We start from the raw sequence: 16,988 nt of genomic DNA, 5'->3' as shown, positions 1-16,988 counted from the left end.
TAAATATTCTGTGGACAAAGAGTTAATTATTTCTCAGTGGCGAGAGGAACTAGGCCACACCCCTGCTGCACCTCGCCCAGTTGGATGAGAATATACGATTTTTATATGGCCCTTGGCAGGGCTGGGAATGTGTGCTTATCAGGAGCTGAGGTCATAAATGCCAGGCATTTTATCAAAACGAGTGTAATCTTGACTGTAAACTAACTCCATGCAGTTAAGTGTCACGTCGGAGAAGGCTACAGGTGAATGTGTCCAGATTGATTTGTAAACAATTTCCATTTCTCCTTTATTACATCACCCTCTTCCAATGTCTGTCCCACTCCCGGCCTCCAAAGTGACGTCTGCAATGGCATGGTAAAATCATCTAAACCGGAGTTCACAGAAATTAGAGTTAATTTCAGGTCCTTGATTGTAAATCTTCACCCTCCTATCTAGCTAATAAACTCAGCATCTTTGATCACTCTCAGCGTGCCTTTAGTCAGTACAACATCAGACTAGAGACGAAGAAGTGAAAGAAAGGAAAATACAACAGTCTGTTTAAATCTATGCACCCAGGATCTGGAATGATATCCCCCTAGAAATGAGGACTGCACCAACTCTGTTCCAATTTCGGAAGGAGCTAAAGACACACCGTTTTAATCAACACAATATCATAATACAATAAATAGTGCACCTGTGCTGTCAGAAACCAGGGCCACTCCATCTTGGTACGCTCTTTAATAGTATCTATGTCTATGACCATCTACAGCATTCGACTACATTCTGATTGGGTTCATGCTGTACAAATGCCACATATTAAAACACAAACATATATACATTTAGATTTGTATATACATTGAGTTAGGCAAGTCTTGGATCTTTACAAACAAGTGGTCCATGGATGATGGCACATTTGTCTCTTTCCTTCTATGCTGTCGGCTTAATTTCGCTTTTGCTACAGCACTGGAAGAATTAGAAGAAATCTCACTGGGGATTGTTGTGATCGGACTTCTCTGCTTCAACCAGAATCTACTTGGCGGTAAACTATGGAGATGCTAACAATTTGGGCAATCAATGTAGTTATTACTAGGTCTTTTGCATCAGAATTTCCTGTAAAATTGTTCTCTTTCTTAGGTCATCATGCCCACACTGTCACGGCCATAAACCATGTACTCCCCACTATTGGAATCGCTTTAACCATTTGTCATGTAGCATGATCACATTTGTTTGCACAATATTATAAATTATCCCATAGCCATGTATTAAGACAGCTGATTTATCAAACACGCAAGAGACTTGCTCACAATAACCCAATCAGTGCTTAAACAGTAGGATCCCCTTACTTCACACTCCATCCCTCAAGTACTATATCAGAGGCAACTGAAATGGAAATGACATTTTAAACATTGTGTCCAGTGGTTAACTGTTTAACATTGTTTTCTGAAAGCCATACTCTTATGATATGGTTGGTGTGATATTCCACTATAGAAGCATTTGAAGAAATGTTAAATTAAGATGTTAACTCCCTTTATGTTACAGAGGCAGATTAAGCTAAATTGTGGAAAAACCCCTGCAACCAACGCTATCCACATTACAACCCTCCCATCTACCTTCCTGGGTGTCATGACTTTACACCCTGGGTGGCCCGGCCACCGTGATCCTACCCCTGTCCCCCGACAATTCCAAAATTCTAAAATGTACTGAATATTTTTAAAGCATATTTTGAAGGTATGCACCCAAATTATAATCCAATAAACCAATTGACAAAACAATACTTTGAACAAAGCAACATAAGGAGACTCACCCACCAACACCCCAATTTGTACCAAAGAGAAAGACAATTACCAATAAGGAACTTCTGACAAAATCCTTTCTAAGCCTCTGAACCTTGTAGGACCTGCCCCTACTCCCCCGGCATTCTTCAATTTTATTGAGTATGGGTAAAGCATGTTAATATGTTCATTCAGGGGGTATAGCCCCATTTATAATAGAATAAACATTTCCACAAACAACTAAATTTACCATATCTAGAAGCTGGGGGAGCCTCCAGATTCTAAAGTTATAACCATAACAGTGCCTCAGATATTACCCAGGGCCCAAAGACATTCCTCTAAACCCTAAAATCCTGCGACATCTCATTTATTTTTTATATATATATATATATATATATATATGTATATGTATATATATATTTTATTTTTTTATTTTTTTTTCAATACAAAAGAATGAAGTCGCTGTGCACTTCTTGGATGTTCACGCAGTTGTTTTATTCAAACGTGCCACAACACTCCTATGCGTTTCGAACCGTAGTTCCTGTTCACGGTAGTAATTGTGAATAGTCCCATTTCGATTTCTATATTTATACTGATGCACACCGCTTTCATTACCTGGGGCATGCTGGAACTTGTAGTTATCGCAAGTTTTATAGCTCAAATTGAACCGCGCGCTGGATGAGAAGAAACTGCTCAGAAGATACGGAAATGGAGAACAAATTCAAAGAAACCAAAGAACGCTTCAAACAGCGAGGATACAAAGCATCTGACCTTAATATATGTGAAACAAAAGCAAGAACCAAAACCAGGGCAGAGACTCTCTTGAATAAAGAGGACAATAGAAACCAAGCCAAAGCAGGAACTCAGCAAATAACAGAAGAAAAGGAGGAACAGCCACGAATGATAATTACTTTTAGCAAAGAAAGCTACAAAATACAGAAAGTACTAATGAAATACTGGCATGTGCTGCTCAAAGATCCGGATATAGGAGTGAGCTTGGGTGACCATCCGTTGATCGCATACAGAAGAGCGCCAAATCTTTCTGACCATTTGATTAGATGTCATTTTGAAGTCAAGAAACCGGAATCTTGGCTGGACACAAGGAAACATGGCTTCACCAAATGCAAAACATGCAAGGCATGTAAGATAGGTCGAAATATCAAAAACCTAAAGGACCCAGAAGGTAAGAACTTCATTATAAGAACAAGTATTACATGTGAATCAACATTTGTCGTCTATATGCTGCAATGTTTTTGTGGTAAATCCTACATTGGCAGCACAACATGCTCCCTCAAAACAAGAATCCTACAACACATTCGTGCTGTTCAAAATGGTGACCATTCATACGCCATTGCAAAACATATGGCCAGCCATGATACCTAGACTTGGCTGGATATAAAATACTTTGGACTGGCAAACATCCAACAGCATGAAAGAGGGGGGAATCGAACACAAAAACTGAGACGACTAGAATCAAAATGAATCATAAGTTTCCGGAGCAGACAGCCGGCAGGCCTGAACGGAGACGAAGAACTTTATGTTCATTTATGACACTGGACAATTTGTTAACTAAATATGTTTCAATATTTGCACCATAAGACCGCTGTCACTTTGTATAACAATATGGTGATCGGTGACTGTTTAAAATGTTAGACCCAATTTGCTAAAAATGTGAATCAACAGCTACGAACTTGGATTGCGCAATGTGGGCTGTGACACACAGTGGGGACGAAGGGCAACCAGCCCTTAATTGCTGTATGACATGGAGTCTAAAGTTACACACTATGATCAACGATCAGGTACACTGATCCATGATCAATCTCGCTCGTGCGTGTCACGATTGCGAATAGAAAGCGGCAGTGTCCTATAACTTAAAGAACGCTTTCAGTGTGGTAATTAAATCAACACCCCGCTGACATGCACGGCCCCAGCGCGCGGTTCAATTCGAGCTATAAAACCTGCAATAACTACAAGTTTCAGCATGCCCCAGGTAAAGAAAGCGGTGTGCATCAGTATAAATATAGAAATCGAAATGGGACTATTCACAATTACTACCATGAACAGGAACTACGGTTCGAAACGCGTAGGAGTGTTGTGGCACGTTTGAATAAAACAACTGCGTGAACATCCAAGAAGTGTGCTTTCTCTTGTCACAGCCGACGCACGTTTCGCCCTACACGGGCTTTTTCAAGGCTGCAATTTATATACAAGAAATAATGCGATATCACAATCACATTCTTAGGACCACCTTCAATTTTTATCCTACATTGATCTTACACCATAGTGCCACCATCACCTATATGATTTCGATGTGCACCTCATATGACTAAACTTCATACTTATAGTTGTGCCCTTTGTACTAGAAAATTATTTTTCTCATTTATAACAAAACCCAGTACAATCACCTTCACCAGTATATTCGCAAAAGATTCTAAAAAATCCACTTGCACCCACAATTGTGCTTTCTAAAAACATATTGCCATTTGATTTGAGAGTGTCTGTATGACAAGGAAATGATAACAAGTGCTAGAAATAAAATAGACAAAATACACAGAGACTCACTACTCCAGTATAAACAACATAGATCTGCCAAAAAGAAGAAGAACATAAGGTTCATAACGCCATACAGTACAGTAAGCACTGACCTGTATAAAATACTAAATAAACATTGGCACTTATTATTGGAGGACACGAGCCTACATACCACAGTGGGTATGAAGCCTGCCATTACTTTCAGCAGGGGTAGAACCTTGAGACAGGAATAATGTCCTAGCTATATTCCCCCACACAAACCATGTATATGGATGCCCATTGCACCCAGTGGATTTTTCAAATGTGGAAACTGCTGTGTATGCTGTTTTGCACTGAACAAAACAACTAATTTCAAATACAACAGCCAAAAACAACACAGCATACGTCAGTTCATAAACTGTAATACAACACATACAGTTTACTGTCTCATATGCATATGTGATCTGATCTATATCGGCAGCTCTATTAGACCTCTAAAAGAAAGAGTGCAAGAACACATTAGAGCGATACGTAATAATAACATGCAGTATCCATTTGCAGTGCACTTTAATACAACACACAACCATAACGAACTGCATAAAATTAGATTCCATGGGGTGGATGTGGCTACCATAGGAAACAGAGGAGGTAACCGTGTACGCAAATTACGTCAGCTGGAAAGTAAATGGATAATTTCCCTGCGTGCAGTGGAGAAGGGAGCAAACATAGACAAAGAGATGTATGAATTCTTATGAGGACATCAGAACTTGATATGGAATTGCATGAGATGATCAAATAATATATGATTAGTGCTGTTATATGATCAATGTCATGTGCCCATGAAGTAATGTACATGGAGTCAGCCCTAATATGTTTGGATTTTATTATAGGTTTTTATTAACTAAACCAGTGTGAGAAAACATTGTTGAATATGTAAGCTGCACAATGGAGACATGGAAATGGAAATATTAAATCTAAATGTTTTAAATTGCTTTGCACAAACAAAAAACGTTAGCTAAGTGCGATCACCTCATACATATATTCACAAAAGAATATCTTCTGTAGATTGTGAAGATATATATCATTGCTTTTCACATAAGGTCATTACTAACGTGCAATGCAAATACAAACAAACGCGCAAAAGACACTTCAAAATGGCCGCGAGGCTTGTAGTAGGTGTAGACTAGACTCTCGATACTGGCCCATCTTCTATTTCTATATATACCAAGAGGAGGCGAGAGGGTCAGCGTGTTGAACGGAAGACGCGGAACGAAACAAAGATCTCAGCAGCAGCATACACGACATGACGGTAACTACTTTAAAAAAGATACAAACGCCAATGCGGGGTTTTAAAATGGTGAATGAAGGGAAATGCTGTTGCCGGTTCTTCTAAATGGGACTTTGGGTTCCAAAGCATATACAAAGGCTTGCTTGCGGTAGGGAGCGTACTATACCCGGCATGTATAAAAGTATGGCTACACTCGTTTTTAGTATAACGTGGGAATCGAGAATGATATCTTTGAAAGCTTTGGCGTGTAAAGGTTTCCTTCGCCAAATTCCCCTTTTTTTTAAATAAAAGATTAAAGAAAAGTGTCTTGTAAATGAATTGGGAGTTAGGCACTGACGTGAGAGAGGACTTTTTTGAGGCTTAATTAAGTTAGAACGGCTCCTTCAGCTATATGACTGGATAATATACATGGATCAGATGCAACTGAATTATACATGGAATAGATGTAACTGATTAACACATGAACAAGTGTTTAAGGAAACTAATAGTAACTTATTTAATATACCTCAGATGGAACTTATCAAGGCTCCAATCGCTGTGAGGACTTAATAACATACTATATGTGGATGGCACTAGAGCGAATACACGCATCTCTAAGAAAACGAAAGGCTTGGAGGTAAGCCTGTGTTTTAGTGGGAACTGAAATGACTGAACACAGATCAACCATATATGCTTATACATCTGGCTCTATGGTGATACCTTTATTATAATCTCTCACAGGTTCAATGCCAACTTGTTTTTTAAAATACGTCTAGAACATATGCTGCTCAATTTGAATAGTTTTCTTGGTAAGTGCAATAGAGAGTTATTAATTGGAAATAGGTACTAACATTATGCAATGATTGGCATTTTGTTGGACAGACACTTTCAAATCAAATAGCAATATGTTTTTAGAAAGCACAATTGTGGGTGCATGTGGATTTTTTAGAATCTTTTGCGAATATACTGGTGAACGTGATTGTACTGGGTTTTGTTATAAATGAGAAAAATAATTTTCTAGTACAAAGGGCACAACTATAAGTATGAAGTTTAGTCATATGAGGTGCACATCGAAATCATATAGGTGATGGTGGCACTATGGTGTAAGATCAATGTAGGATAAAAATTGAAGGTGGTCCTAAGAATGTGATTGTGATATCGCATTTTTCTTGTATATAAATTGCAGCCTTGAAAAAGCCCGTGTAGGGCGAAATGCGCGTCGGCTGTGACAAGAGAAAGAACTAATAAAGAAAATTGTGGATTATCGGATACTGTGCATTTCTATTGTGGACTGAAAGAATATTGGTTGTATAGCAACAAGAGACTTTTTGGATTAATAAGGCATATTGCCCATTGGATAATAGAGACTGAACAAGGATGTGCACTGATGTGTTTGTGATATATGTATGATATTCTATCACACTTTTAGTGGGTGGTTTATCGTGGATTTGTGCTTAAGGTGGATGAGCACTACATTTGATTTGCACTCCAACAGAGAAGTATAATTGACATACACTAAGAATTTAACAAGGGAGGAATACCATGATGTGCTGATCGTATTTAGCAAAATCTGCCATTTGTGTTTTTTCCATCCAAGAAGTGTGCAGCGACTTCATTCTTTTGTATTGAATTAATTTTAAGACACTGTCCTGGTCTCAACGCCGGCACCCACTAGACTGTGCTCCCGCTGTGACAGGACAATTTGTTTAGTTATATATATATATATATATATATATATATATATATATATATATATATATATATATATATATATATATATATATTTTTTTTTTTTTTAAACCGCTGGACCCTGCAGAAATTTCCTTAAACAAAGCCTGGGCCTCATCAAGGTCAGGAAACATAAAACACTTTCCTTTGACCAACACCCTCAGTTTGGACTGTTGAGCGATTGATGCCTGTGCACCTTGGGCTTTAAACAAATGCAAAATTTTAACAAACTCCTTTCTCCTGTGAGCGGCGACAGCAGTCATATCGGAGAATATACGACACTTGTTCGTCTCATTAACAAAGAACTGTCTCTGCTGAATAGCTTTCGTTAAAATCCTTCCCTTTATGCAGAAATCAGCAAAGTTCAGCAGAATCGTTCTAGGTATTGTAGAGCTTGGGAAGAGCTGTGCGGGGACTCGGTGGGCTCTTGTAATAGTGAGGCCCCCCTCAAATTCCAGCAATTCGCTCTGTTTAATAAATGTATTGACCCAAGCGAGGGGCTGGGACCCTTCAATCCCTTCAGGGACCCCAACTATCCGGAGGTTTAACCTCCGAGAGTGGTTTTCCAACTCCTCTAACTTGTTTTCAAGGTAATTCTTTCTTTTAGCCGCCTCTTTAGCTTCCCCCATTGCCATGTTCATTTGATCTTCTAAAACAGAGATTCTGGCTTCCGCCTCCTGCAATCTGATAGGGTGTCCGGTCATCACTTCCTCGATCGTTCCCAGTCTTTTATGCAAAGATGCGATTTCCATTTGCTGGTTTCTTATCATTTTGCGGACTTCCTCCAGAATCAGATTGAGCATGTCTCTGATATACAGCTGAAAGACCCCACTGGACTCTGTGTTCTGAGAGGGATCACTTAGTGAGCCGTCAGCTCCAATGATTACGTTTCCTATTTCAGGGTCCATCTGGACTGGCACAGTTTCTGGCAGAACTTGCCCTTCAGATCTCAATTGGGCTTGGGGCTGAGATAGTAACAAGGGCTGGGCAGCCATTGAGCTCATCAAGGGGTCCATCACAATTCTCCTGCCTTCTTTCCCCAGTTTTTGAGCCTGAGAGTTAGAAGTCAATTCCTCTGGGGAGCCTGCTGAGACCAATTCTGGTCCTAATGATGAAACAATAGAGGCTGAGGTAAGGTTTGGTGTGGAAGGCTGTGGTTGTAGTAAAATAGATTTTTCACAAATAGCGGTAAATCCTTTACACCTTTTTGCCCCTTCCCTGCGCCGTCCTGCACATGGATACTTTTATGGGCTGTCTTAGACATAGGACTGTCCTGAGGAGCCATTACTGCTGTATTAGCGGGATCAGCCAGCTCCAATGAGGCACCCACTTGTTCAGCCATTGATTCAAGGAGCTCTTCAAGCTGAGGGAAAACTGCAATAGACGTGGACTCATCACCAGAACTCTCTGGAGTACTATTGAGATCGGGGGAACTTGAATTTTCTCCCTTGTCCCTTGTCTTATTAACTCGGAGTGCCGCTTTTTTAGCCCGAGCCAAGCGTGCTTTGAATTTAAGGTGGGCTGATGTCTTTGCTTTATTCGATTTGGCAGCAGATCCGACATCCTTCTGGGGTTTACCCATTATTACAGCTAGATTCTTTGCTGTCTGAAACACGGCACTTTTATAAACAGCAATTTTCCTTTCAGCCAGATAGCAACTATTTTCTTCCCAACCTTATGAGGGGCTTGGGGGCACGGAGAAATATTGCACCGGTTCCAACATGTAGTGCGGATTGTATAACAGGTGTTTTGATCCCTTAAGTACTTCAAAACTATATGCTGCATCCTCAGGGTCAGGCAATACAGGCCGTAATACAACGTAGTCCCAACAAAGGCAGAGGCAAAGGCAAAAGCAAAAAATAACCGTTCCAGACGCCCTCCTTATACTGAATGAATGCAGCAGTGTCTCTGTATTTACTTTCGGAAACTTGAAAATAGGCTGCCATATAGCCCCCTTATAGTCAGACCCCCGTACCTGCTGTCGTGGCCAGCTTGCCTCCCATTCTCTCGCCTCCGTCCTCCAGTTCTAACTTTGTGGGTCAAAAAGCCACAGCCACCACAGCATAGAGTGCCCACTGCTCCCAGCCTGTAGCCTGCAGCGGAATTTGCCAACTGTCAAGAGCCTCCAGCCACAGCCTCAAAAGTGAGCCAAACACATTTATCAAACAAGTGCTCCGCTTTTCTCCTGGAGCCACTACAGAAATCCTGATGAAGCAGTGTCCATGTAATGAGTTTCACTGAAAGCAGCCGCCGCCGCTTTTCCTGCGGTCTTCACCATTGAGCTGCAGCCTTTAAGCTGCCGCCTTTCTTTATCTCCTCATTTCACCTGCAGGAGTATCGCCTGTTAACAGTGGCCGCTGCATCTTCTCCTTTACAATCCCGTCACGTGCCGCTAAACTCAAAAAGACACCGCAGTGTCCACAGCGGTCCACGGCACAGCTACATGGATGCAGCCAGCAATCCATCCTGCAGCAAGATTTTTGCACGACCAGGAACGCCAAGTCTGTTACCCACCAACAAACAAGGTCAGTCGACCATTATGGGGGGGGGGGGGCAGAGATCACCTGAGGCTACACGGAGGCGTGGAACTCTGCTGCCATCTGTGTGTCGAAGGCAGATTAAGCTAAGTGGCTATCACTAGGTACTTAGTGTCTGCTTTCATCTTTGACAATAAAATGCAATTGCGAGTGAATTATATTATTTCTATGAAATGTTAAAAATACAAAAACGTGTCACATAAATATAATTATGGTGTAGATATGTATAAAACAACAGCATAAAATCTGGTCTAGTTGAGTCTGAAAAATATGGTCTCCCTCACTCTCCCTAACACATCCAGTTGTACTATAGTTGGTCTAAGTACCACTCCTCAAGCTATACTGTTCTGCGTATATCAACTTCAGTTTAAGTAGAGCCTAGCACAATAATACTATTTACTGTACAGTGGTCTGTCACAGGTGGGAGCCATGTTGGGGTGGGCAAGTCTCTGTCATTTAGATTGTAGTGTAGTTCCTATATTCCCAATAGGCTCTGCGCATTGGAATAATACATTTAGCAGTGTAGACGTAGGACTGAGGTCGACTAGGTCTCTACTGACTATATTAGACTTAAGGTTTGCCAGCTAGATCAGAGGTCACTAGAAACTTTCTCGAATAAACGAGGAGTAGTTTAACCTCCCTGGATAGACAAGAAGGGATTAGCTTCTGACAACCATATAACATGACAACTTTGCTCCCTCAGAATAAGAGTGTTTCTCTAGAGTCATGTGAAAACAATAGACAGCTATTTCACTCAGTCAATCGTGCGTACTTAGTTTCACCAGATTGCAGAGAAAAGAGAGACGGGCATTTTCAATAAAAGGTGTAATTTATTGAGCAGTCTTCTTTCTCATGCAAGAGAAATGAATTGCCATAATTGCAATACTTAATGTAAAGTAAAGTGCGTACAGTAAAAGGCGTATTATGAAATAATACTGTAAAAGCATTGATATGGTTTCTTAGCCATAAGATACTTTCAAATGGATAAAATATATACATACATATATACATTGACTAACGTACTCAACTGGTGCTTCTAAATACGCCTACCCCGGTGTACCTGACCTAAGCCTAACACGTGGGAAGGAGTAAGTAAGTAGCAGTTTAAGTTAAGTTGGTTTTGCCAAGAATCTGACTCAAGAATTCTCTTCAAGGGTTTAGTCAGCTCCGTACCTGGGTAATTGATGAAGGAGGTCTGGTATCTCTCTTTCAGGACTCGATATCCCAGCAGCCCGCGAAGGCGGCTGAGAACACCGGAGCTGGATTTCTCGGCAGGAGAAAAGACAGCGTCTCTCTCAGTGAGTCAAGAGGGAGGGGCAGCGTCTGTGGGCTCTCGCATCAGTTGGGCTCTCGAGCAAGTAGATAGCTGCTCAGCTCCAAAACCACCACAGTGTGTTTGCTTAAGGCAACGTTGGTATATTTATACCTGAAAGGTGCCGGGTTTGACGTAAGGTTGGACATAAGACGTCAATAAAGATGTCACTAAGAACTGGCCGTTCTTACAGTGCTTCACAGGAGTTCTAGGACGAAATCAAAACAAAAGCAAATGGGGATTTCCCAGGTTGCTGGAGGTTTGGTTTGTTTAGAGAACTCGTTGTGCTTTTCTAGGAGTCCGGGGAAGTAGCCTTGCTTAATGTGACTGCATGGGCTACAACTAAATATGGATATGATTCCTATGCCATTATAGGGATATTATTGATTATAACTGTACAAGGGCATAAAATAGAAATATTGATTTAGGTTCCTAGATAAAAACACAGTACCCACTCCACGATCTAATGTCCATCATTACCAAAACTAAGCAATAGTAAACATTTAAAGGTGCATGTGTATTCCAACTCACCCCAAAATACATTTTTTACATTCGAAATGGTGTATGCGAAATACACGAAAATGATTATTGGTACTGTACGCTTTTCAAGCAGTATAATCATTCAGTTAAACATGCTTATATATATTAGCTGAACGATTTGTGAAAATTACACATGAAATGGCTCTTAATACAGAAAAGAAGGTTGAGACCATTCCATCACAGTTGCTGTAAATGTGCTAGAGGCTGAGGTAATATATTGTCTCTAGAGTTCCTAAAAATAGAAGCTCTGTTCTTTAAGAATAGTTCTACTTTAAGCAGAGTACATGTTCCAGAAAAAGGTAAATATTTTGGAAGTTGGAAAAAATAATTTCGCTTTCAGGGGATAAAATAGTTCCAAATGTTTTCAGTAGCTTTTGTTTATCAAAGCTGAAGGCCGAATTCAGAGTTCAGGGAACCGCTGTGTTCTCGTTGCTTAAAAAGTTATTCTTTCTGTTCAGGGGAGAACATCATTTCAGACAGACTCGCAAAATATTGGTCTACGACATCAGGTGAAAGTTCGACCAAGTTTGAAAATGCTGCAACAGTGCAGTCGTGAGAATGATTGCTATCATTGATGTCAGGATCAGCAATGCTCACAGAAGGTCGTACCTGGGTGATGCTGCTCTCATCTCGTACTTCACTGCCACCTAATCATAGTGGTGAAGTCTCAACGAATGCCTTCATCAGAATGGGTAGGCTCTGGGGACAACACGATGCATGAGCCGTTACAGGACTTAGCAAAGTATCTGTATCCAATGGTACTGCTGATGGTAGTGTAAGACAGACGTCCAACACGCATTCTTCTCCGCATAGCATACATCGAAGCACAGGTAGGATGCAATTTTGCCAGATTGGTCTGAATGAAAGAAACCAGGTCATATTCAGATGTCTTAGCCGGGCTAATCCAAGGACTTTAGTTATGCGGTCCCGATCGCATATAGCTAGGATCGTTTCTTTCAACGTTGCTGGAGTCTTGTCTGCGACTTGGCTTGCCATATCGGAGCAGAAGGATCAAAAATAAAATTCCTGCTACGAGTCCCAAAAGTAGTGGTAGGCCGCCAAAGACAGAATGGACAAAATTGGGAAAAATGCCAAGAACTGTTTTGAAGGGTGTTAACAGTCCCGAAAAAATTATCTTAAATATATGTGGGATACCACTGGTATCAGAAATATTCAGGATTTGGCTTAGCATTTCTACGAAATGCACGGGGCAATTTTTTGATAAAAGGGTAAGTATCTCTGCCGTTGCCCTTGCAACCAGAAGATTATACGTTTCTTTTGATGACGTTAAAGGCACGGTTGTCTGTAAAAGAACAGACTTCATTCTGCTTAAAGTATCAATTTGAATAGAAGAGATATTCAAAGAAGGCCAAATCATTGCCTCCGTATCTGGAGTGCTGTTTGGATACAATACTTGCATACAGCAAGTGATCATGGAACTAACACTTACGAGATAGGCTTTCCCTGGCACCATGCCACAACAGCTGCGGTCCACTATTAGAATATAGCTCCTGTTAGAAAGCTGTCTAAATAATGGCTCTATTTGTGTTGCAGGTGTGCCGTGCTGGTAACATGAAAGGTTATTTGACGTCCCCTCACAGGCCCCATGCAAATTAATACCTTGGCACAGAAGTATACCGCTTAGTGATTGTTTCCAATTGTTACCACTAAGAAATACATTCTGTTTCTTTTCACTATAACATGTGTGTGTGTAAGGCAATTTCCATGATGACTTAATGTACCCTTTACCCAACCTTTCATACTGGCCCGCTGGTATATATTCTTGGCAGTATTTAAATTGGAAAGTTGTTATCGGAATTGTAATTATTCTGTGTATTATCCATTCAATGGCAGGTCTTTCTGACATTGTCAATGGTAATCTCTCAAGTTTTTCAATGCTCAGAATCGTATAGTCTGCTCCTTTTTGTGCCAAACTGATTTGTTTATCAGTAAGGTTAAATATAGAGCATAATGACGTTGTGTTTATCAAACGCCATGGCACGTAGCCTGAATGCAGATTTTGCAACGTCCAGCCGAGCTGTACAATAGAACGTAATTGGGACTGACCGTGTTGTAACATTAGGAAGTCCTGATCTATTATATCGATAGCAGATGATACAATACTGTCCAGTGAATATATTCTGGAGGACAGAGTCATTAACCCATTGTCCACAACAGAAAGTGATTTCTCCAAATTAATACGATCAATTTCTTGTACTTTTTTCTGCTGTCTCAATTTGAGTTACTTTCCAAGCTTCGTTGTATGCAGCGTATATACCGGCTGCTATGAAACGTTTTTTTTTTTTGTCCTCATTTGCCTTTTCTTCAATAAGGAGCATACCAACCACCTTGCACGGCTTGTAGACGTGATTTGATATATTGGTAGTAGAGATGTCCCATAAGAAGAATTGGAGATGTTTTACTCAATCTAGGTGTCTTTCAACCTGTAGGACCTTTAACACGACTTTCCTGACCCTGGTCCAGGAGTATAAAAGGCATAATCATTGGACCCAGGAAAAAAAAAAACCCGGGTTTATCTCCAGTTAATTAATAGGTTCCAAAAAGCCATATGCATCTTACTAGTTGTTCTTTTAAGGTCCCTTTTAGATGTTTCATATAAGGAGGAAAGCCACCGAGAGTGTAATGGAGGTGTTTTCTCTACCCAATTTATACAGATTTGTCTTCTCGCCAGCAAAATTGCGTAGAAGAGAAAGGACCTCGCCAATCCAAAAATTACGAGAGAAAGAGTTATTTCTAGAGAAGTATTTAAGATAGAGTTTAGAGTTTCCTTCACATTGATCCAAAAATTCTGGATGTCTGGACATTCAAAAAACATGTGTATGTCACAGGCCTCTGGCCAGTTGCATTTATTGCATTTTTTGTTTGGTAAGAATTTAGATAGTTTTAGTGGGGTTATGTATGCACGATGTATAGAGAATAGATGGTTCCGTCTTAGCCATGAAGGCTTTACTATTTTGTATAATAGAGAAAAGGAATTTTGCCATCTCTCCTCACATGAGGTACCAATTGCCGTTCTCCATAGATCGTCTGGGAGTTGAAATTCCCCGTCAATTTCCTCTAACAACTGCCAATACCAGGTTGTTACTTCCTTTCCCCCCGTAGCTCTTTCCACCAAGTTTTGTTCTGTTAAGCTCATTTTCCCTAGGTTCGCATCAGTACGAATCTGAGATCTCACCCAACTATTTAGTTGAATATTTAAATCTTGACAGTCCTACACCAACCAATTCGTATAACTCGTCCCAGGTTATAAGGCTGCCTTCTTTGAGTAGTTGACCCCATCTTATAATACCTGATTGTTCAATTATGGTGGAAAGACTATCCCTCAGACAAAGTGGCAATCCTGGTGAATCCCAAATGGGGGCGTAGTTGGAGTAGTGTGAGAGACCCAGTTTCTTTCTGATATTATACCATATTTCTGCCCACGATTGTACGATTTTTAATTTGATGTTTTTGAAGTATTTCTGACATCCAAATTTAAACATAAAACTATCTGATGTTAGATTAGCCCCGATTAGCATAGCCTTATACATGGAGTCAGTTGCAAGATTAGATGGCATCTTTAAAAGCATTTTTGTGTGTGATAGTTGGAATGCCCATGAATAGTACAGTAAATCTGGCAGTGCTAGGCCTCCTTTCTCTCTCCTTCTCCTTAGCTTTTTCCACGCAATTCTTGTAGTTTTGTAGTTCCATATGAAGGAATTTATTTCTTTTTGTGAAATTTCAATCATTTTTTAGTCAAAGGCAGTTGGAATACAATTAAATATGAAGGTGAATTTTGGGAGGATACACATTTTAACCAGGTTAACCCTACCAATGGTAGAGAGTGGAAGATGTGACCAAGATTTTAAAAGTTTTTTTGTCTCAGTGTGTATCTGTTCCAAATTAATAAGCCCAATTCTCGCCACGTCTTGAGTTATTATAATTCCCAAGTAGCGCATCGATGTGGATATTTTTGCCCCCAGCTGGATATTGGGTATGTTCCAAACCATTATCTCACTTTTGCTGGAATTGATGTCGTATCCCAATATTCTTCCAAATTCTTCTGCCCGGTGGATAACTACTGGATATGCTCTAGCTGGGTCTGATGTAAAAATCATGATATCATCAGCGTACATTGCTACCCGCCTTTCCCACTCTCCAAAGCTAAAAGATGGAATATTAGTCTCGTCTCTTAAAAGCTGAGCAAATGGTTCAATATAAAGATTAAATAGGAGAGGGGAAAGCGGGCAGCCCTGTCTTGTGCCTCTAGTTATTTCAAATGGTTCGGTTAGAGATCCGTTAACCAGTAACCTGGCAGAAGCAGTACTGTATAGTTGTTTAATTATCCTACGAAAGTTCTCCCCGAAGTTGAATTTTTTCAAGACAGCGTTAAGGTATAGCCAGTTAACCCTGTCAAATGCTTTAGTAGCATCTAGGGTTAATGTGGCTAATGGTAGCGAGAAAGCCGTAGCAATATCTATAGCTCCCACAGCTTCATGTGTAAGCTCCGCTAATTGTCTGCCCTTGATAAAACCTTTTTGGTCAGGATGAACGATTTTTCCAATGACACTAGCCAGTCTTGTAGCTATTATAGTTGTGAAGAGTTTGTAGTCATTGTTTAGTAATGATATTGGTCTGTATGACCCACAGTCCAGTGTTGATTTCCCTGGTTTCGGGATAAGCACAATTGTTGCTTCTCCCCAGGTTTTTGGGGACTGCATCCCTTGTATCAATATGCCATTGAAAAGTGAGGTAAGCACTGGGGCTACTATATTTTCAAGCGTTCTATAAATTTCTCCCCGCAGTCCATCTGGACCGGCCGCCTTTCCTTTTTTTGAGTGGCGAATTGCTTTCTTGACCTCGTCTTCAGTGATCTCAGCCTCCAAAAAGTTGCTCTGGCTTATTGATAGAGCCGGGAGGTTTATGGCTTCTAGCCAGCTATCCCTTGCTTGCTGATCGTTAGGGAGATTTTCTTTATAAATCTCCTCAAAAAAATCCAAGAAGGCTCTTCCTATCTCTGAGCTAGTGGATCTTGTTTCTGCTTCTCCAGGTATCTTAATTTCTCTGATGTAATTGAGATTTTTTTCAGCTCTTATTTTCCACGCTAGTACCTTCCCTGCAGCTTCTCTGAATTCAAATTGAGAGTAAGTAAGTAATCTTTATTTAGCATAGTTACTTAAAACCATTGCAGTGTAAAAATGATTTAAGAACAGAAAGGATAAAACTACAGTTTTAAAAGACTCTAAAATTTAAAATTTAAAATGTTCACATTTCCTTATGACCGATGTGCTTGTAGTTGGACTTAATATTTGTAAGTTATTGCTCAGTGTCCTCATGAGCTC

Source organism: Lissotriton vulgaris, chromosome 5, assembly GCF_964263255.1.
Source record: "Lissotriton vulgaris chromosome 5, aLisVul1.2, whole genome shotgun sequence".
Classification (NCBI taxonomy): domain Eukaryota; kingdom Metazoa; phylum Chordata; class Amphibia; order Caudata; family Salamandridae; genus Lissotriton; species Lissotriton vulgaris.
The sequence above is the reverse complement of the archived record's forward strand: the minus strand, read 5'-3'. Positions refer to the sequence as shown.